At 41.5% G+C, this 23,233-nt stretch overlaps 1 long non-coding RNA gene and 1 pseudogene across 15 annotated transcripts; one reads left to right on the top strand and one right to left on the bottom strand.

Moving 5' to 3' along the window:
• Positions 1-6,599: 6,599 nt before the first annotated feature.
• Positions 6,600-10,114, bottom strand: LOC125506815 (uncharacterized). Of its 15 annotated transcripts, none has more exons than XR_015601968.1 (7): positions 9,804-10,113; positions 9,626-9,729; positions 9,378-9,452; positions 8,582-9,290; positions 7,963-8,068; positions 7,753-7,818; positions 6,600-7,092 (listed from the first exon to the last, which is right to left on the bottom strand). It is a non-coding gene; the product is annotated as an uncharacterized LOC125506815 (long non-coding RNA). The 15 variants fall into 15 exon arrangements; XR_015601966.1 differs by having other exon boundaries at positions 9,631-9,729; positions 9,804-10,112; XR_015601964.1 differs by having other exon boundaries at positions 8,582-8,673; positions 9,206-9,729; positions 9,804-10,114.
• Positions 10,115-10,604: 490 nt separating this feature from the next.
• Positions 10,605-11,418, top strand: LOC125529883 (putative ripening-related protein 6 pseudogene; annotated as a pseudogene).
• The last annotated feature ends 11,815 nt before the right edge of the window (positions 11,419-23,233 follow it).

Genomic DNA, 23,233 nt, shown 5'->3' with positions numbered 1-23,233 from the left:
TATCTCACTGATGTAAACCCTAAACCTAAACCTAACCTGGACCCTAACTCCCGAAGGCCATGATTAATTTAGAATATAGCGAAGAAGTAGAAAGTTCTAAGGTATAAACCTTAAACCCCAACCCTAAACTCTAAGCACTAAATCCTAAATTTGAACACTAAATCCTAATCCTTAAACCCTAAATCTAAAATCTAAGGCGTAAATGTTAAACCCTAAACCTTAAGCCCTAAAGCCTGAACCCAAAACACTTGTACTATAAATAGCAAACGATAGGCGCATGATGGCAAAATTAGAATAAATAAAAACAATAAAATGAATTGTGATTTAAGGAGTATATGTTTGACCATATAATAAATATATGTTGGTTGAAGTAGAGCATATGTGTGATCGAATTTCCTGTATTTGTATTTCAAAATGATCTGACTACAAAAAGATAGATCCAAAGATGTGCATATATGGACAAAGAGGAAAATTGATTTGTTATTTATTTCAAGAGTGTATGTTACAAGATGATAGGAAATAATTTACTTATAAAAATATTTTAAAAACTAAATTAAGATAGTATGTGACGTGGGAAGAACGATTGATTTGAATTACAATATAACTTCACTTGTGGATGATGTTGATAAGATAACGATATACAATTACTTAAAAACAGCACAAATTAACTTTAGCGCAGCAAATACAAAACATATTCAAAATAAATTGTGATTATAAGGATGAGAAACAATTTGTTTGTAATTTTGGAGTTGGTCAAAGTGCATATGACTGGGATATAATAAACAATAGGTACCGTAATATCAATGGTCGATTTACATGTATGAAGAGATAATGGAGCAATTAAGTTTTCACTATAAGATTTTAAGAGTAAGTTTTGTGGCAATGAACCGAATAGGTATCGTAGTATGAATGATGCATTTACATGTGTGCACAATCCAACATAGTATGGGAAGACGGGACATTTGACTAGTCCACTTGCCTCTTGTAGTTAATGACGGTCACATATAATTAGAGTACTTTGTGGGGTAGTTCCTCGCTGCATCACCATATCCTCTCTAATTCACTCTCCACTTGTACATCAATGGTGGACAACGGCGAACACGGGGTTCCGCCGGATGAACCGCTTTTGGAGTGTTGGGAGGAATCGTGTCTGGTGTTGCGGGAGATTTGCCGGCTGCACGCCGAGGAGGAGGAGGAAGAGGCTCAGGCAATGGCCAAGTTTCAGGAAGAGATCTAGGCGCGACAAGAAGAGAACCTCAACGAAATCTTCGAATTGGTGTACGATCCTGGTTGGAGTGTTCACGGGGGTCGTGGTCGTGGGCATGGTCACGGTCGTGGCCATGGGCGTGGAGTTGGCGACCCTGGGGTCGGTGATGCTAGCGTGGCTGTTGCGGATGACGATGGGTTAGGTGGTGACGCTGCTGCAGTCATGGTGGCGAGGTCAATGGTGGCGGTAGCCGAGGCAGAGGAGGTGCTCTTTGTGATGGTCATGGCCGCGGAAGGAATTAATGGTTGTACCGTCCATAACTATGTATCACCATTTCATATTTTCTATCGATGTAATCTGCCTTTGTGAGGATTTGCCACATCAGTTTCAGTTAATGAAAATGAATGATATGAATGTGTTCATGTACTCAACTGTTATATGTCTGAATATTCTTTTTTCTTAAATACATTGGTATGAGCATGAGGACTAATAGTAGGTTGAAATTTGTACACTAACTAAGTTCCGCGAGATAAAACTAATACATTTTATATACATTATAGGAGACAAAACTTACATTAGACATATAGATTGTAATATAGGTTTATGTCGATGCAACATAAAGAATGTATGCAACCAGGTTTTATTCCAGTTTTGAAAGTAAACAAATCACAAGACTGGATTCCAATAGATCGAAGAAGAGAACATATCTTAGCATAAAAATTGGCGATATCAACTCACTGTTATGCAAAAAGCACATCGCAGCACATACATAACTAATATGAAGGCTATATCGATGCAAACAAAGAGAGAAATGATTCAAGAATGGTGTGGCATTTGGTTGCCGTCACACTTTAGAATTGAAAGTAGTATGGTAGAATCATATATATCATATTTTAAAAACATTGGTCAGTTTATGAAATCTCTAATGTTCAACACTTACAGATAATATTGTAATAACCACATACTATATATATATATATATATGTATATATATATGTGTGTGTGTGTGTGTGTGTGTGTGTGTGTGTGTGTGTGTGTGTGTCAAATACACTACTAGTACGATACAAGTATGCGTACGACATCAAAATCGACAGGGAACTGCTATGGTGACTACGGCACATCGTTCGTATCACAGATAAATGTTGCCAGCATCCTCTTGTTCACCAAGATATAGAAAAAAAATGCATTCCCAAGCTTCCATCTGTAAATTTGTTGCAATATGTATCCTACTAGGACTACTGAAATACGGTCGGTGTAGCTCATTGGTGACTATAAGGGTGAAAGATATACCCTCTTTTAACTAGACCATCTTAAGCTGAAATGTGTCGTGCGCCTCCATGGACAGGTTCGCTCTATCTCAGCTCTTTCCCAACAAGGGATGCGTTGAGCATAATTAGAAGAAAACAACAATTAGACATTTTTAGGGCAACTTCATATAAGTAAGCAAGTGATCAGCAACAACATTAGTTGCATTAATAGAGCAGATTTCATTGCAACTGAGGTTAACCTTGTGGCATGCACCTAGCCTGCTGTGGCCACACCATGGGCATGCTCATTTCGTTGTGTACATTGATCTTTAGAAATTGAATACAAAGTACATAGTTGATGCTATCACGGTACTCCATTGTAGAATGAGCCTATAAATAGTGTGTGTGAAAAATTTTGACTTCGCTTTTGGCAAAAGTTGTAAATAGTGTGTGAAAATTTTGCCCAAACACAAATAAATCAACATTTTTGCAATAGTCCAGTCCTACAAAACGTGATTATTCTGTATAACATATGAATAGTTTGTATGGCATAAGAGACCAATAGAATAAAATACTTCATAGAAAAATAAAATTGTTTTAGGTGAGCTTGCAATACAATTATTTCATGTAATTACTATGTACTAACTTCATTACAAGTCAATTAAATTGTTCTAATGATAACTTTTAACATGAATTTGATTAACTTAATTGAATACAATGTCTGAATTTGATAAATTAAAAGGCACTCATCTAAAGGAAAAAAAATAATGTTTTAGCTAAATTTGGTTTGATGCGATCCTTCTGGGAGAATTCATCTAAAGGTAAAACTAGAATCAACATAAGTTGACTAGAACCGTTTGCGGACCTCAATTGGCGACTTAGATTTCTGATCTCTTAATTTGATTGTAATATGCAACACTCTTCATAGTAAGATAAACAGTTTTAGCTGCTCAATTTCAGGCATACACATACTAACATATCAGAAGCATCTAACTACATGCGGCAGCCCCCAATAATTTGGCATGACCCCCTGGAAATGAACCCAAGGTTTTTAAGTGTGAAAGTTAATTTAGTGAATTCTTAGGAGGAACTATGAAGGAGCGGAGGGTTACTTGCAGATTGAAGTCGCTGAAGCGCGAGGAGGCAGACACAGGGGGGGTGCCAGTGGAGGAGGAGTTTGCCGGTGGCGGCAGGGTGAGTCATGCGTTGTTGGATGATGAGGCCATGGCTATAAGACGACTATAGGCCTGGATAATAGGGGGATGATGCAACGCTCGCTGACAGATGGATGCTACGGGCAAAGGAGGATGGCCGCCCCGGCAAGGATGAAACGAAGGGCAAGGGTACGATTTTGATAATCTCTTAGAAAAGAAATACTATTTGAGATGTATATTCGATTAGTTTTTTCTGATGTATACGATTGATGTGTGATCTTCTACATTATTAACTCATTTTTTACATCACTTAAAGTTGATTTTTTTTCTATGGTTAATACAGTGAATTCTAATTCCCATCCTAAAATTTTATAACATTTTGAGCTGCTTGCTATATTTGAATCAGTAACTGATTTTGTTACCATAAAAGGCAAAAAGGTCTTGAATTCAACATAGCATGCAAATGAGTTTGGAACTTGATGAAAGTTTGCATTTGTCTTGACTGGCCCCTATATGTGTAGTAAAATGTAGATGCACATTGTATAGAAACTGGACACCGGGCAAGCAAGTATCAGGGTTTACAATCGAAACCACCACCTTGCACAACCAACTCCATTTACAACATCATTTCAGGTTCAATTTTTTGAAAGATTAATACAAACGATTGGAGGTCCAATGCTCATATTTTATAACATTTCATGTATGTGTTCTTTGCAAGCATGGATTGATTTTCAAATCACTAAGAATGGCAAAGCCCTATTTGGTTTAACATAGTTTGCAAACATACTCTCACTTAATAAACATGATATCTAAATGCGCATTCATTGCATAGAAGACCTATGCTGCGAGCTATGTGGTGCCACCATTCGTAAATTTGGAAATTTTTTAGAAGAGGCAACAACATGTAACCAAGACATGCTAGTGGTGTGTCCTAGCAAAGCGTGGCACTGTCATGTAAATAAGCAATAGTGGGTACATTTGTTCCCCTACCCCTGTTGTTTCCATCTCAAAGGTTATTGCTTCAAAGCATAGTTGCCGCGTTACTATAGAGTCTCTGCCATTGCTGATTTTTAGCAGATATTTACTGGCATTGTAACTTTTGCAAATTAGTTATGCCGTGTACATTCCAGCATGCACCACTAATTCCAGAGTACTTGCAATCATTTTCGTAGTACTGAAAGCTTAGAGGTTTGAAATGACAAACATTATATTGATAACAGAAAACAAAAGAGTAGGCAAACATGAGAACAAGCGGTAGATTTTTGATTGTACTTAAGATAACAACACAAGATGAAAACGTTCAAAGGTGATCAGAGATAATATAAGTTAGAAAACTTTTAGATGCTTGGATGAAGCAATAAAAGCGGAATGGCTCCCATGATATGCAGGAATGATGTATTCCAACCATCTTGGGACAAGATGGCATAGATTCTCATCGCATCAAGTGAGTAGTTCACGTTGTCATAGATAACGAGATTATCTTAATACATTAGTTAACATTCAGTAGTTAACAACATTGGGATACTCATTTAGCTCAGCAGTAATAATTCTACAATAATTAACTAAAACATCTGACCAAATATTGTAAAATAGATAAATATATCGAAGTAGATACATTGGTAAGCCATTTGTTAATATGTACCTGGTTGCAACAAATTACTAACTTTGATTAATCATTTATAGGAGTAATGAGCTTTGTCTTGATCCATTAGAAGAAATTGTTCTTCACCTATTTTGGAATTGCCCCTTTGCCCTAACTTCCTGGGACACTATCTCCTTTTCAATAACACGATAGCTAGATGTAAGTCGCCCTAATTTGCAATTTGGGCTAGTCAATTTTCGAGTGAAGGAAGAGCAGCCGGAGGGCAGGAAGGAGCTCGCCGGAGGGAAGGAAGGAGCTCGCCAGAGAAGCCCTCTAGGTTTATCTTAGGGTGGCGGAAGATCCCACTATCTCAGGGTTGTGGGGGGTGGTGCAAGTTCGTCGGAAGAAAGGCCATCCCCAGGGCTAGAAGGATGGCCGAGGGCGGTGGCATGACAATGGTGGGCGGCGGTTGAGGGGAGAGCGGTGCGGGGCGGCGAGGTTGGCTTTGGAGTGCCGCGAGCGGTGGTGGCTGGCGGTTCGGTTGGTGGTCTGTGGGAGTGGTTGGGGGAAGAAGGCGTCGGGAGGAAGAAGACATGCGGTGTGTGATCCGCTTTTCAGGAAAAGGTAGGCGGAAGAAGATGGCTGGCGGCCGTTAGATCAGAGATCAAGGGCAGAGACTGATTCGACTGACTCAATTTGGAATTTCAGGCTGACTGGCACCTAGCCAGCCCCTTTCAAGAAACAGAGGCATCTCTTTTCTAGACTATCCTTGTCACCATGGTGACTGTTCCAAACTCTTTTGCATTGGATATCCAAAATCTTCAAGAATGGACATCCCACAGGATCCACTTGGAGGCACCTCTTTTTCACAGAATTAAAAGCAAATACTACAGACTTTAGAGTCTTGATTGATCTGCACCTCAGCGGATTTTATAAGGTAGAAGGATTTCCCTAGGGCCGGCATTGGTATTTTTTTTTTACTTCTTTCAGTTCTTGTAATTTGTAGATTTCATATATATTAATGAAAATTTGTTAGCTAACAGCTGAAAAGGGACTGGCGTAGCCAGCGATGATACAGTGCTACTGGTTGAGCCACATACTACAGATGCTCACATATTTATAACCAATTTTTAGATGCCTGAACTTCCGTAAGTTGCATTCTACTCCAGTTTACCCGGAGTACTACTGAATAATACTACTACTACTAGTGGATAATACTGAGGCTCATTCTAGAAGTAAATTTTGTCTTACAGGGAGTAATAGATTCACTATCAACTCCGCCACGGGCGACCTGCTCAGTTGCCATTCACTCGGGTATTACAACTACTAGATGAACAGTTGCGCCCAGGGCGCAAAGGCCGAGAGCAAGCCAAATATTGAAAGAGTGTGCATCAAAATATGTAGACACAGAAGGAAACATATGGAAGTAAGTACGGATTGATGATAGTCATACGGACATGATTATCATATTTTTTACATAAGATCCAAAATGATGCTAGATATAAAAGTCTCGATAGAAAATCAAACCACTTCAAATAAAAAAAAACTCTTCTGAAATTGTGCTCCTCTTAGAACATACACACTTCATGTGCATATGGTTGCAGGTTGTATCCATGCCAAGATAGCACCTTGTATGCATAAGATGGACCATATGTTGAATATACGAACACTGACTACTGTACCCTGCACCTGTGCATTGTCAAACTGTACCCTGCACCTGTGCATGATAGATGGTTGGCCATTGTCAAACTGTCCAGAACTAATGAATGGAACTAAAAATCTTAGCTAAAGCAAAGCTTCTAGGCGTGTGATAAAAATAAAATGGAATGAAATATATCATAACAAAACTTCATATGTGAAGATGGCAGTGTCACTCTTCTCGTGTCCATCCTCCCTCACTACCTGCAAAACTATAAAATGAGGACATATCATGACAACAGTTTGAGGTCATCTCTCCCCACTGAACATAACTTAAATGACACTGAACACTACTCAAAACCAAGATGATATGTACCAACAATCACTTAAAAATGGTTGAATAATAAAATTATGTAGGTCCTAGTTTACAATTGTGAGCTTACAGAAATCACAAAAATGCTTTGAACTGTAGGTTTTAGTTTTTCACACCAAAATCCGAAGGCGCGCACGCGCGAAAAGAGGCAGAAAGATAGGGAGGTTACCCATGAAAGCAGAGAAGCTGCTATCATGGCCACCTATGGATGATCCAAAATCTGAAGAAAACATATTGTTGGTCAAACTGAAAATAACTAAAAGGTTCAAAATATTGAGAAAGAGGAGTAACTATAACACAGACTGACCAATTAAACAAGGATTTTAGACTGAAAAACAAAATGATACAAGACTCAAACAGGAATACTAAAATTGCTGCATAGATTAAATCAACTACATGACTGAAAAATAAACTGAATATCTGATTACAATATCATGAGATGGGAAGAAGCAAATCCAATTAAACAAATCTGATATAATTAAGCCTGGTTACACCAAAACATAATTAACTTCTTTCAAAAGCAATTAGCCAGTTTAACTATTTGGCCATACCTTTCTGTCTCCTCTAGCATATCCAAAGTAGAGAATGACAACGGTAATAGATCGCGCTGAGGCCCGCTGACATGCATCAATCATGATGAAGAGCTCCATGAGGTTCTCATTGACAGGAGAGCAAGACGCAAGAACAGATCACATCAGCTAAACATACATGGGCATACCTATTGGAAAGGAGGGAGGAAGGGACATGTGACGGAGTGGAACCTGGAGGTGCAGGGGCACGAATCCTGCCTGCAATGACACGGTCGCTGCCAGCTTACATGAGAAAATATGCAGCCAGTTTGGCAGTAATTGCCTCACGTCCTTGAGCCTGCATTACAAAAGAAATAAGTCAGCACAGCAAATTTCCACACATCACACAAAGGGGGCAACACATATTCCCCAATTGAGGGCAATATTCAACTTTAAACTCCTCCCCCTTTAAACATCTGACTGGGCGGTATTAAGTTCGCCAAAGAATGATCAAATAAGGTATCCATAATAGAACAAGTCCTCGGAATAGAAGAACCACCAGCACAAGAAGTAAATACACTACACTAATAAAAATCTTTACAAGGAAAACCTTAGTATGTGGATATCACATTCAGTTGCATTGACACGGGAAACAAATTGAAAAGGCATTAGATATCTTTTTTCATTGAACGGGCATGTAATTAGATATCATGAGATGGGAAGAAGCAAATCCAGTAAAACAAATCTGATATAATTCAGCCTAGTTACACCAAAACTTAATTAACTTCGTTCAAAAGCACTGATATAAACATGAATACATTGAGTAAGATAATTTTTTTAGTGCTAACTCAAGTAGGATCTAAAGGAATACCCCACCATAGGTAACTTGGTCAGCCTTAGGCTTGTCTACTTCAGTGCCCATTTGAAAGGAACTCAACAAAGAATTTCACAGTTTGTCAACGCCTGCAAGAAAAAAATGGAATGGCCTAAATGGCAACAACACTTGAATGAGCATAATCAGGCAGATAAATATATAAATTTGTTGAATGAGAAAAATTGTTATGGATGTTGGGAGCTCATGCAATGTATACATTAGAGTGAGAGTATGCTAATCAACATATAAAATTCCTGCAAATAGTATATATATGGTAACACATCATGAAACACATGACACGCTTTATTCACCAGCCATCTTGATGTAGTGATGGTCATCAGTTCAAGAAACATGAGTACATCATAATTTATCTCGTGTAAATATAAATTCCCCAACCTTCATAATATCATACACCGGAAGAAATTGAGAGTATCACATTAGAACCAACTTTATTTATATCTACAGATCTGCCTACAAAAATGCCAAAGTAGCAAGATATTTGGCATGCATATCTCAGAAACCTTCTCTACACTCCGAGGCCTTTTTTCTTAGCAGCCATTCACAAGTGCATCTAACCAGACTCGCAAGAATAGAAGTCCTTACTGCATTATATCTACTTACAACCCGAGTGAAGGTCACTGATGTAAATCCTCATGGTCAGTAGCTTCCACCGATGATTTTTCTTCCTGATATGAAGATGTTCTTCCTACAAAATATGAACACATCATAAGAAAACCTGATAAAAGCATAGGTCTAGTTATAAAATAAAAAATATATGTAAACTGAGTTCTACACGAGAAGCCATCCATCTTAATTCTCACAAAAAAAATCAGAGAATCAAAGTAGCGGTCCTCTCCTCCCCCTGCATCTGCATATGCATGGAGTTGAGTTAGTGATGCTGCACAAACAAATCGAAGAGGAACATCGTTGAAGGAATAATGGGAGGGAAGAAGAAGAGACTGAAGAGGAAAGCAATCCATGCTCCTCTTCAATCGTGAGGATGAAAAGCAGGACTGCAGGCAGTGGGAAAAGCAAGCAAACCAAACCGAATCTTGAGGATGAGTCGCAGCTGTCCCGGCGCAAATCTGGCCGCCGCCGCCATGGACTGCCTGTTGCTGGTCGGCCATGACCCACCCAACCTAGACCTAGAGAGGCGAGGAGAGGAGATGGGGGTCAGAGAAAGAGCAGGAGAGAGAAAGGGAAGAGAAGGGGACCATACCGCCGTTGTCGCCGTCTGTCACCATGGTCGGGGGGCAGCGACCCCGGCTCCTCCTATTGAGCACGGAAGTAGAAGGAGGAGATGAGGAGACGCGGGAGGAGGAGAGGCAGGGAAGGAGGAGGTGGTGGAGGCGGCGGCGGCGGTGGCGGCAGGAGAGGAGGCGGAGGCGGCTGCGAGGGCGCCGGCTAGGTCGCTGCCCTCACGCTGTTAGGTCTGCTTTTCTGTCGCTGCTCGCTCGCCCCACTTCGCTTTTTCTCTCTCGCTACTCGCGCGCTCGCTCGCTGCTCTTTTCGCTCCGCACTATTCATAACCGACGTGAAGCCATTCGTTGCGTCTAGCACCCCTTTCATCTTTTATAAGTTCGCACTATTCATAGCCGATGTGGAGTCATCCGTTGCGTCTAGCACTCCTTTCATCCTTTATAAGTTCGCACTATTCACCTTTATAAGTTCTCCGCACTATTCATAGCCGACGTGAAGCCATTCGTTGCGTCTAGCACCCCTTTCATCTTTTATAAGTTCGCACTATTCATAGCCGACGTGGAGTCATCCGTTGCGTCTAGCACTCCTTTCATCCTTTATAAATTCGCATTATTCACCTTTATAAGTTCGCACTATTCATAGCCAATGTGAAGCCATCCGTTGCGTCTAGCACCCCTTTCATCCTTTATAAGTTCAATAGCACTTAGCGACACCATCAAATCCAAACGCATCGTTTGTACACAAGCAGAAGTAGTGACCCCAAAACAAGCCGTTAATTAAACCCATTTCGAGCACGCCGTCGTGGGTAAATAATGGGAATAAGCTAAGTGACGCATTGCTGAACAAGAACCAATACAAGAAAGACAGCGGTGCACACGAGACAGCGATGGTTGTCTATATAAACCGCTCGAACCCAACGCCATAAGCACCCCAAGATCGAGCAAGTCTAGCGCACGCAAGCCTAAGCGATCAGGAGCTTACCAAGGCTTAGCAATGGCGTACGCTAAGCTCGCAGCCCTGGCCATGCTTTTAGTCGTGCTGCAGGCATCAACCGGCACCGTCGCCCGCTTGTCGCCGGCCGTCTCGACGTCGAAGCTCTCCGGCATGCCGGCGGTGATGACAGTCAACGGGTTCGAGCCCGGCGAGGACGGCGGCGGGCCGGCGGAGTGCGATGGCAAGTACCACAGCGACGACGACATGCTGGTAGCGTTGTCGACGGGGTGGTACCAGGGCGGGGTCCGGTGCTTTAGGATGATCCGCATCACGAGCGCGGGCACCGGGCGGAGCGTGGAGGCCATGGTGGTGGACGAGTGCGACTCCCGGCGCGGCTGCAAGAACAACATCGTCGACACCTCCAAAGCCGTGTGGAAGGCGCTCGGGCTGGACACCAACGTCGGCGAGGAGACCGTCACATGGTCCGACGCCTGAATTAACCCCTCGATCCGTCGGTCGCTGAATAATTGGCGCACGGCAGCTGGGGGCATCCGCAAACTGCAACGTCTGCTCTGTTTTTCTGTTTCTAATAAACGATGTTTTTCTGTTTCTAATAAACTGTGATCATATTTCCTACGACAATGTATGCATGCAGTAATATGTAAGCTCAATCTGGTTAAGAAAAATCTGAGTTCAGTAAATTGACTTAGATAAAATTTCGAGAGTCAATTACACCGGTGGTGCTAAAACTTGGCGCAAACGGTCACTTTAGTGCTAGAATTTGCAGGGTACATTAAAGTGGTGCAAAAACTTGGCTTGGGCGTGCAAACGTTGGGCCCACCGTCAGTGACTGCATAGTGAAGGTTGGGCGTGTGGCATGCTCTTTTTGCAGAAACACCCTCGGATTTTTATTTTATTTTCTGACGAAAAAGCACCTGTTAGGTGTGTAGCATCTCATGGGTCCCATTTGTCAGTGAAACATCACAAATTTTGTTAGAATGAAAGATATGGCACAGAGGGATTCGTATCGGTGACCGCGGTCTAACCGACGTGCGCGGCTACCCACCCGCCCAGAGTTCAGTTGTTGATGCATAAGCATACACAAGTTTTATATCTTTGAACTGAGTAGCATAAATCAAGAATTTTAATCCGTAAAAAAAGTTTCACCCGTGGGGTTTCGAAGAAGCTACCCATGTAATACCCATGTAAAACAAGTAGGAGGGCGTGCCACTCCAACTATGGACTCTCACATTTTTCTTTTGAGACAAATGGACTCTGATGTGTAAATATAATAGTTACAGTTCATGTCTATAACAAAACGTGCTCCTGGGCTACAATTTACTTGTATATTATTACAATTTACATGTCTATAACAGAATATGTATATTATTTATAATTATAAGTTTTTGGTTTGATATTTATAGTTATAAAATATGTAAATTGTAATTATAAATAATATACATATAAATAAATATATAAACCAAAAAATGTTCACCTATTAATTTTAAAATCCATCAAATTAAAATATGAAATAATTTTATAATTTTTATAAGAATTAAAATATCAAACTAACTTGTCCAAGATTAAATAAATTATCCTATAAGTTAAAAAACAATTTTTTTTATAAAATAATTATGTTGTATATATAATTGTCCAAGATTAAAAAAAATTATGTTGTTTTATAAGTGTTCATGCATTTTTATAAATTTTGTGTGTTTTCTATAAATTATATTTGTATTTCGAAATTAATTTAATATATGTATGAAAAAAATTAGCCTAGTGTGCCTCAGATCGCAGATTCGCAAATGAATACGTATTTACCATACAATTTACATTTTTTAGGCTAAAAAATAAAAAGGAAAAAACTAACATGTTTAAGGCACGAAATGCTAGTGGTTGTATTGCTAGGTCCTGCTGGTGGTAATTGTCAGGTCGCTAGTACGAAATCCCAGGGCGGTATCTTTTTCTTTTCAAATTTACAATTCTTTTTTTTTAGTTCCTCGTGATTTTTTTCTTCTTCTTCTTATTTTACATTATTTTAGGTTAGGATGTAAAAGGCTTAGTATCATTGTATGACATCAATTGTGATCTGCTGGGTTGGCTAGCCGCGCACCCCGTTTGACCCAAGCGTCACCTGTTCGAGTCATGCGTGTTTTCCATTATTTATTCTGAAAAACTAATAAAATTTGTGATGTTTGGCTGACAAGTGGGACCATCCGATGCCACATATGCAGTTACCCTAACAGGGGCCTTTATGTGAGAAAAATCCAAAAATAAGAATTCATGGTTTTTTTTGCAAAAAGAGCACGCCACACACCCGTCTTCCCAATATGGTCACTGACAACGGGCCCTACACCACACTGTCATGCCCCGTTAGTGTTGTCGGCGTATAAAATGAGATTTGCACCGTCTTTGCACGTTCGAGCCAAGTTTTTGCACCACTTCGATGTATGCCACAAGTTCTAGCACTAAAGTGATCATTTGCACCAAGTTCTAGCACCACCAGTATAATTGACTCAATTTCGGAGCATTTGTGTGGGTAGGGACTAGGGAGAGGGGGTGGGTGTCTGGGCTGGACATGCAAAAGTCTGACCTTTGAAAGACGAGCCCGGTCCAAAGCGTAGAAAAATACTCTTTTCTCAAGCCCAAGCCTAGGCCGGTGACAAACCCGAATACTCGGCCCAAATGCCGAATTTCAGTACTTTACGTTACAAAATTCAGAATTTCAAATTCTAAAAAAAAAATTCAGAATTTCAAGCCCTGGACAGTTGGCCTCTATGTTTTGTTGTTTTGATCCCTTCTTTTTCCCGCTAACAATGTCTATGTGGTTAATGCATTTTGCTTCTTTGATCCCTTCAAATAACTTGGTTCTCTCTCGAGCTAACAATGTCTATGTGATCTATGTGTTTTGTTTCTTTGATCCCTTCAAATAATTTGATTCTCTCTCAAGCTAACAATGTATACATCTCAAGCTAAACAAAAGAGGAAAGAACACCTTAAATCTTATTTCAAGCCATCAATGGCGTGCAAAAGCTAATGAAAGAATTCATTATTTGGCTTTGTTTAAAAAAATTCTTACCTATTTGGCCATATAGAAAAAAAATCTTCCCAATTTGACCTATTTGGCCATCAATTGTGACACGACCATCATTGGGTTACAACCTATGATCAAAGTCCCCAATTACCTTGTCAATTTTTATTCCATGGACAAAATTGCCCTCATTGCACAACACCAAAATAGGACAAAAACAATCAACGCGAAAGTGTTGTTTTGCTCGCTAGCTCAATGCACCCATGATGAACAGTAAAATTTAAAAAGGGAAAAGAGACTTTTTTGATAATAAGCATTGATGAATTGTCTACATGCGTGCAAATATTCGTGAAAACATTCCTGATGTTCTTGGCATAAAAACAAAAGCAATGCTAAAAAATGCTTTAAGAAACGACCTTTTTGAGTATCGACTTTTTTCCGGGAGCATTTAGGAAAAAAAATCATCACAAAATCTTGTTTGTATGTACACAATTCGCCAAAAAAATTTGCCAAAAAATTTCAGATTTTTTGTTTCTTTATTAAAAAAATCATTTTACTGTTTATGTGGGAGTGTTCGCGGGTAGAAACTCCATGTCTTAGAAATGGGCCGTTCTTTCCCCACAATTAAACTCATCAAAAATCAACGAACTACCCTTCCCTAGACCGAATTCGCTCCTGCCCCCATTTTGATTTTTGAACCCGGGTTGTTCACCAGCCAAAGGTGGAGCCATGATTTCGTAAAGCCTAGGGCTAAAATTAAACGGCTATAAATAGCGCCTATACTAGTATGCCACACCACTTATGCATCTTACAAGTACACCACAGATTCACAATTTGAATGATACTTCATTCTCATTACAAAAGAAAATTTGATAAAAAAACATGTAATAAATAATTTAACGAAGTGCATCATTGCAAAAGCTGGTACCTTACTAATGGCAACTTCTTTCTTTGAACCCATCATTTCTTCATCTGCAATAGTAGAAGGACCTGAAGTTGTAAAGATAAAATTCAGTATTGAAGCAACCGGAGTTGGTTTCTCGGGACATGGCGTCTGCATTGAAGCGGTGGCGACGGCCCGAGAGGTCACGCCCGTTTGCGCCGCATTCCCTTCCGGTCAAATCACGGCATCAATGTCGGCCGCTGCATGCTCTGGGCTGACATGAATATGGCGCGGCACGTGGGATGGAAAGTGCGTGAAAGGCGGCGGTGGTTTGGGTGGGCCAGGGTGGTCAAAAGAGGGCTTGGGAGCGCTCCGGACTCCCGCAAAGCCCCCCCCCCACGTTTTTCTCAGGTTTGTGGGAGAAATCGCATCCGGACCACGCCGCGGACCGATACAGGCACACGCTGGATGTCTTCCGCTGTCCGGACAGCGCGGTCCGAAAGCATGCGGGAGGTTTGCGAGTCGGAGTGGGAGACGCCCTTAGGAACCAAGCGGACAGTGTGCATAACCCCCTTCTCTCGTGTCACTAAACCTAGAGCGCACGGGAGCAACCCTAATCGCAGAAGTGGACATCGGCTTGTCGTGCGCCGAGCAGGCGGCCTCTGGTGAGGAGGTGGGGGTTGTCGAGGGGAGCACGACAGGTGGCGAGCCCAAATGCGGTGTTGCACGTCGATCGACGCGGTTCTTATTGGTTCTGGCATTCAGAGGTCTGTGGCTCTGCCAAGCGATGTGAAGGTGGCATGTGCGATGAACTTAGGAGTAGGTGGTGGCGGCAAGCTAGATCTGGCTGGATCTGGTAAAGATTCGCTGGAGGGCTTGGTCATGCATGGTGTGTGGGGCTTAGGAGGTTGAACCGAATGAAAGACTTCTCTCTTGCCACAGCTGGAGCCGGTGATGACGACGCTCTTGAGCGTCATCTACTTCTTGTTGGCCTCGTCGAGGTGATACTCTTAAATCCAACCTTTCTAGCTTCGTGGAAAACCCTAGATCCATAGCAACCAAGATGACGGTGCTTTGGCGTCGTATCCCCTCTCGAGGGCATTGTCTTTGGAGCTGGGCATCGGCAAGCGGGGCCGATGGAAGATGGTGGTGATGGCGACACGTTGGAGAAGAGCTGGTGTAGTCCCGTGCCGTTGGGGTGGACTTGAAGCTGTAGGTGGTTGACCTTGTGGGTGACAGCAGCCACCTGGTACTCTGATAACCCACAAGTATAGGGGATCGCAACAGTTTTCGAGGGTAGAGTATTCAACCCAAATTTATTAATTCGACACAAGGGGAGCCAAAGAATATTCTCAAGTATTAGCAGCTGAGTTGTCAATTCAACCACACCTGAAAACTTAATATCTGCAGCAAGTGTTTAGTAGCAAAGTAATATGATAGTAGTGGTAACGATAGCAAAATGTAACGGCAGCAAAAGTAATATTTTTGGTATTTTGTAGTGATGATAACACTAGCAACGGAAAAGTAAATAAGCGAAGAACAATATGTGAAAAGCTCGTAGGCATTGGATCGGTGATAGAGAATTATGCCAGATGTGGTTCATCATGTAACAGTCATAACCTAGGGTGACACAGAACTAGCTCCAGTTCATCAATGTAATGTAGGCATGTATTCCGAATATAGTCATACGTGCTTATGGAAAAGAACTTGCATGACATCTTTTGTCCTACCCTCCCGTGGCAGCGGGGTCCTAGCGGAAACTAAGGGATATTAATGCCTTCTTTTAATAGAGTACCGGACCAAAGCATTAACACATAGTGAATACATGAACTCCTCAAACTACGGTCATCAGCGGGAGTGGTCCCGATTATTGTCACTTCGGGGTTGCCGGATCATAACACATAGTAGGTGACTATAGACTTGCAAGATAGGATCAAGAACTCACATATATTCATGAAAACATAATAGGTTCAGATCTGAAATCATGACACTCGGGCTCTAGTGACAAGCATTAAGCATAGCAAAGTCAAAGCAACATCAATCTCAGAACATAGTGGATACTAGGGATGAAACCATAACAAACTAACTCGATTACATGATAAATCTCATCCAACCCATCACCGTCCAGCAAGCCTACGATGGAATTACTCACGCACGACGGTGAGCATCATGAAATTGGTGATGGAGGATGGTTGATGATGACGACGGCGATGGATTCCCCTCTCCGGAGCCCCGAACGGACTTCGGATCAGCCTTCCCGAGAGAGTTTAGGACTTGTGTAAGTGCATCTAGTGCCTCTCAGTGATTTTGGTGTATTGAAGACTTACAAGTTAAGGGACTAATGCGTTTGTGAGTGTACACAGATCTATAAGTCTATGAGGAGTTTGATATTTATAGAGAAAGTCGACCCCTAAAAATGAAGTTCTTCGACTGAAGACTTTGGATCTTTGAAGACTTTCTGAAGTCTTTGAAAGTGAAGAAATCGGTGTGACCTTGAAGACTTGGTATTCATTCGAGGAACATGAAGCGTGAAGACTTTTGTTTTCATAGTTTCATTTTCTCTTTCTTGAGTCATAGGAAACACCGTACTATTAAAGGGGGTCGAGGAAATACTAAGGAAAAATTTCCATGTGATGCTCAACTCAAAATCCTACACCTACCAATCCCTTCGAGTGAAGCCATTGGAAATCTCATACAGTCCGGTCATATTCTTCAGTGACAGAGACGAAGTTCTTCTGGTCTCTGAGGAATTTGTTCTGATTGAGGAGTTAGGAATTCGCTAGTGCGGATTGCCTACACAGTGAGGAACATGATAGCCCTGAGGATTTTGCTACTCAAAATTTTGACCATTGCTGTGCTATGCGCCATCTGTCCCAAAATATCTATCCACCTAACGGTCATATCATTGAAGGGCATTTATGGCTTATCATGTCGGGCTGCTCCCTAGGCTATAAATAGCCGCCCCCTACAACCACTAGCTGGTTGGCTGCTCCGAGAGAAACTGACACTTGTCATTTGAGAGCAACCCATCCTCCGAGGACTTTGAGCGAAAATCATCAAGGGAGGAAAAACCCAAACCCAAACACCTAAAAACCCCAAGTGATTGAGTATCACTGAAGAGATTGATCCTGCGTGGATCCGACGCTTGTTACCTTTGAAGACTGTGCTTCTTCCAGACAGTTAGGCATCATGGTCTAGAGCATCGAAGAGGAATTGTGGATCATCGAGTGACCAAGTTTGTGAAGGTTCGGAAGTCACCTGAAGACTTGCCACGAGTGATTGGACGAGGTCTGTGTGACCTTAGTTCAAGGAGAATACGGTGAGGACTTGGTATCCTCAGCTGCGTGTTTAGGACTGGGTGTCCTCGAGTTTAAACACTCAGCCGCTCCAACCAGACGTACAACTGAGACAGCAGTTGGAACTGGTCTACCAAATCATTGTCTTCACCAAGCTTACTGGTTCTATTCCCTCAACTCTTTCATTTCCTCATAACTGTGTTGTGTGTTTGTTCATATATGTGTTTGAAGACTTTGACTGAAGACTTTCTCAATTTCCTCAGTTCAATTTCTTCAGTCTGTTTGTCTTCATCCTGTGTTATCATGTGCTTTCGTTTCCTGTATTATGTGCCTGTCTTCATTTCATCATGATGACTATGCTTGTATTCTGTTATGTTTACTTTTGAGTACTTATTCCGCTGCTAGAAGTTCTTCGCTAAGGAATTTCCTCACCGGCAAATTCCTTAGTGAAGAATTTCATAAAAATCGCCTATTCACCCCCCTCTAGTCGATATAACGCACTTTCAATTGGTATCAGAGCGAGGTACTCCCTTGTTCTATGTGATTTTGGTTTAACCGCCTGGAGTTTTAGTTATGTCGACCGCAGGTATGAAGAAAGTGACATGCCCCATATTTGACGGTCATGAGTATCCCAAGTGGAAGGCCATGATGAAGAAGCGCCTCATGGAGATGAACAGCGAGCTGTGGACCGTCACTGAGATTGGTCTGACAGATTTGTGCAAGATGGCGGAAGCAGATGACATTCGCAAGTACACTCTTCTCAACCTCACGGCGAAGGACGTCATCTGCTCCTGTCTGTCTCAAAATCAGTTTAGGAATATCATGCATCTCGATCATGCGAAGCTTATCTGGGACCGTCTCTCTGAGGTCTATGAAGGTCATCGAACCTGTCATGATCCTTGGTTTGAGGACTTCAAGGAATCTCTCAAAGCGATGACATTCGAACCAGAATCATCATCTTCTGCATCATGCCTTATGGCAAAAGATGCTAAGGTAACTGAATGCTACCTATCCGAGTCTAGTGATGATGAATCTGGTGATGAATTTGGACCCAACTATGTCAAACTTGCTTCCCTTGCCACTAAACAACAAAGAGCTTTGGAAAAAGTTTATTACATGCTAAATAAGAGCGATGATATGTTGGGTGAAGAAATGGATCAGTCAAAAGCTTTGGCTGAAAGTCTTTAGAGACTTCAGACTAGGTTTGACAATCTTCAAGGTCATCATAACACTCTCTTATATGATCATGAGAAGCTTTCTTATGAATTTGTTCAAAGAAAGCAAGACCTTGAGAAGCCAAGAGTGAGTTATGAAGATCTTTAAAAGGAGCGCGATTACTTGCTCAACAAATCAGCGCTTCTCAGGAAAAATTTGTTCCTCCTTGTTTGAAATGCATTGAACGTGAATCTGCTAATTCTTCACCTGAATGTTCAAATGCTGCTAATGTTTCAAATTCTTCACATGCCTCTGCTATCACTAATTCCTCATTTGAGGACATTGCTAGTATCACTGATGATGCAGGGCTAAAGGAATTGTACATGACAGGCATGTACAAAAGCCTTAAAGGGCATCAGACTCTTTGTGATGTGCTTAAAAAGTAGATCCTCAACAGGAACCCTAGAAAAGAGGGTATTGCTTTTGAGAGGAAACTCAATGCTGATGGTACATATTGGAAGCCTGAGCAGTACCCCAAAACTACATGGGTTGCTGCAAAGGTACCTCCAGTTGATCCATCTAACTTATCTGGATTTGCATGTGAATCTCCTCGTTCTGATGATGAGTCAATTGACTCCAACTATAAACTGTTCAAAAATCAGATGGTGAAGTATTTGCTAGATATGTTGGCACTAACTGCAAGAACGGTCCCCCTATGAAGAAAATCTGGGTTCCCAAAAGATGCCTTGAAAATCTTCAGGTGAATGTCATCATGACGCCACCTATGAAGAATAGGAACCCCAGATCAAATTCTTCATATGGACCAAATTCTTCATATGGATCCAAGTCCTCATACAGACCAAACTCCTCGCATGGATCATATTCCTCAAAAGGATCAAAGTCCTCATATGAACATCATCGTGCTAACCCGTCTGTTTCGCAGGGAAGATCTAAGGATTATGGATATGTGCATTATTCTTCAAATCATTATGTCCATAAGTCCTCGAAGAATTTCTCTGCTTACTCTTATGCTTACTCTAACCCCTCTTATGTGAAACGAAATGGACTGGCATCTATGCCACCCTTCTCTTATGGAGCTCGCAGAGTGATGAACTCTTTGCCACCCCTTCAGATGTGGGTGGTGAAGAAAAAGAACTAATCTCTTCTATAGGGTCAGGTCTCCAGACGTACGTAATCGTTTGAAGAATTTGCTGGAGACCTGAGCATGCCTGAAAGGACGCAGGCTAATCATGAAGAAATGAACTTTCATTTCTCATGTCCTCATACTGCTTCATCTGTTCTTTTGCTTGCTGAAATTGATCTGATGAATTGATGTCATATTCTTCACTGATGAAGTATATGAGTTTGTAAGCTGCACTAATTCATCTGCAGGATGATCAACCCAAAGCCACTGAGTGGGTCCTCGATAGTGGATGTACAAATCACATGACTGGTGACAAGAATCTATTGATGGATGCTCCATTATCTCTGTCGCATCTGAAGCATATCATCTTTGCCGACAAAGGAAAAAGTCAGGTATTGGGTCTAGGTAAGGTTGCGATCACAAAGGATCGACACATGGACAAAGTCATGCTTGTTGAGTCCTTAGGATACAACCTTATGTCTGTCTCAATGCTTTGTGATCTTGATATGGTTGTTGTCTTTGGCAAGTACCGTTGTGTTGTGGTTATGGAAGCTGACAATTCCAAAGTCTTCGAAGGCTTTAGGAGAGGAGACCTGTATATTGTTGATTTCTCTACAGGACCACAACCAGCCGTGTGCCTACTTGCAAAAGCTTCAGAAGGCTGGCTGTGGCATCGACGACTTGGTCATGCAGGCACGAGGAATTTGCACATGCTTGCGAAGAAGAAGCATGTCATCGGCATCGAGAATGTAAAATTCCTCAAGGATCACCTATGCAGAGCCTGTGAAGCTGGGAAGATGACAAAGCCCAAGCATCCAGCGAAGACTATCATGACCACTACTCGAACATTTGAACTGCTTCACATGGATCTCTTTGGTCCTAACCATTATTCTGCTGTTTCAAATGATGCATCTCAATATGGCTTTGTTATTGTTGATGATTACTCTCGAGACACATGGGCACACATTGTTACTTACAAACATGAAGTGCAGGAAGTCTTCAAATGATTTTCCTCGAGGGCTTCAACCAACTTTGGTGTGAAGATCAAGCACATCAGAAGTGACAATGGAACTGAGTTCAAGAATTCTGGTCTAGATGACTATCTTGATGAATTTGGTATTACTCATGAGTTATCTGCTCCTACACTCCTCAGCAGAACGGCGTCGTGGAGCGCAAGAATAGGACTCTTGCTGAGATGGCTCGCACTATGCTTGATGAATACAAAACGCCTCATCGGTTCTGTATTGAGGCAATTGATACTGCGTGCCACATCATCAACAGAGTATATCTTCACAAATTCTTAAAGAAGACTGCCTATGAACTCCTCACTGATAAGAAACCCAATGTAAGTTATTTCAAAGTCTTTGGTGCTAAATGTTGGATTAGAGATCCTCATCACAACTCTAAATTTGCACTGAAAGCACATGAAGGTTTTATGCTTGGTTACGGAAAGGACTCGCACACCTACAGAGTCTTCAACAACGTTCTTCACAAGGTTGTTGAAACTGTAGATGTGCGGTTCGATGAAACTAATGGCTCGCAAAGAGAGCACCTACCTACTGTGATAGATGAACCAGCACCTGAGGAAACTATCAAGTTCAAGGCTACTGAGGATGTCATTCCTACTGAAGAATCTGATGAAGAATTCATTCTAGAACGTCGAGCTAATGCACCTGAAGAAAATACTGAAGAAAATGGTGCTGAAGAAAATGCTGATCAAATTCCTCAACAACAACCAGCTCATCCTCGCATTGCAAAAGAAGTGCAGGTTGAAAAGATCATCAATGACATCAAAGCGCCAGGTCCTCTCACACGCTCAAAAGCTTCACATTTATCTAACTTTTGTGGGCATTATGCTTTTGTCTCTATCACAGAGCCCACTAAGGTAGATGAAGCATTTCTGGAGCCTGAGTGGATTCAAGCCATGCAAGAAGAATTACATCAGTTCGAGCTCAACAATGTCTGGGAACTGGTCAAACGTCCAGATCCTCGCAAGCACAATATCATTGGCACAAAGTGGATCTACCGCAACAAGCAAGATGAAAATGGCCTTGTGGTGAGGAATAAGGCACGGCTCGTAGCTCAAGGCTACACACAGGTTGAAGGAATTGACTTCGATGAAACTTTTGCACCTGTTGTTAGACTTGAGGCTATTCGCATGTTACTTGCTTATGCTAACCATCATGATATCACTTTATATCAAATGGATGTGAAAAGTGCATTCCTCAATGGTAAGCTTGAGGAAGAAGTATATGTTGCTCAACCCCCAGGTTTTGAAGATCCGAAGAATCCTGACAAAGTCTTCAGACTCAACAAGGCTCTCTATGGCCTCAAGCAGGCCCCACGGGCGTGGTATGACACCTTAAAGGAATTCTTCATGAAGAAAGGCTTCAAACCTGGTTCACTCGATCCTACTCTTTTCACTAAATCTCATGATGGTGAATTGTTTGTGTGCCAAATATATGTTGATGATATCATCTTTGGCTGTACTGACTAACGTTATAGTGATGAATTTGCCTATATGATGAGTGAAGAATATCAAATGTCTATGATGGGAGAGTTGAAATTATTCTTAGGTCTTCAAATTCGTCAACAACGCAATGGCATATTCATATCTCAGGAGAAATACCTCAAGGATGTACTAAGGAAATTCGGCATGCAAGATTGCAAAGGCGTCAAAATTCCTATGCCCACAAATGGCCATCTGTGCAGTGATGAAAATGGTATTGACTTCGATCATAAGGTATACCGCTCCATGATTGGCTCTTTATTGTACTTATGTGCATCTAGGCCAGATATAATGCTTAGTGTTTGCATGTGTGCCCGATTTCAAGCTACACCGAAGGAATCACACCATAAGGCTGTGAAGCATATTCTTCGATATCTAGCTCACACACCAACACTTGGATTATGGTACCCCAAGGGCTCAGCTTTTGATCTCATTGGATATTCTGACTCTGACTATGCTGGTGATCGTGTGGACCGCAAGTCAACATCTGGTACATGT

The sequence above is a fragment of the Triticum urartu genome, chromosome 1A (genome assembly GCF_056163025.1).
Source record: "Triticum urartu cultivar PI428250 chromosome 1A, HENAU_Tu73, whole genome shotgun sequence".
NCBI classification, from domain to species: domain Eukaryota; kingdom Viridiplantae; phylum Streptophyta; class Magnoliopsida; order Poales; family Poaceae; genus Triticum; species Triticum urartu.
This window is presented reverse-complemented; position numbering and strand designations above follow the sequence as displayed.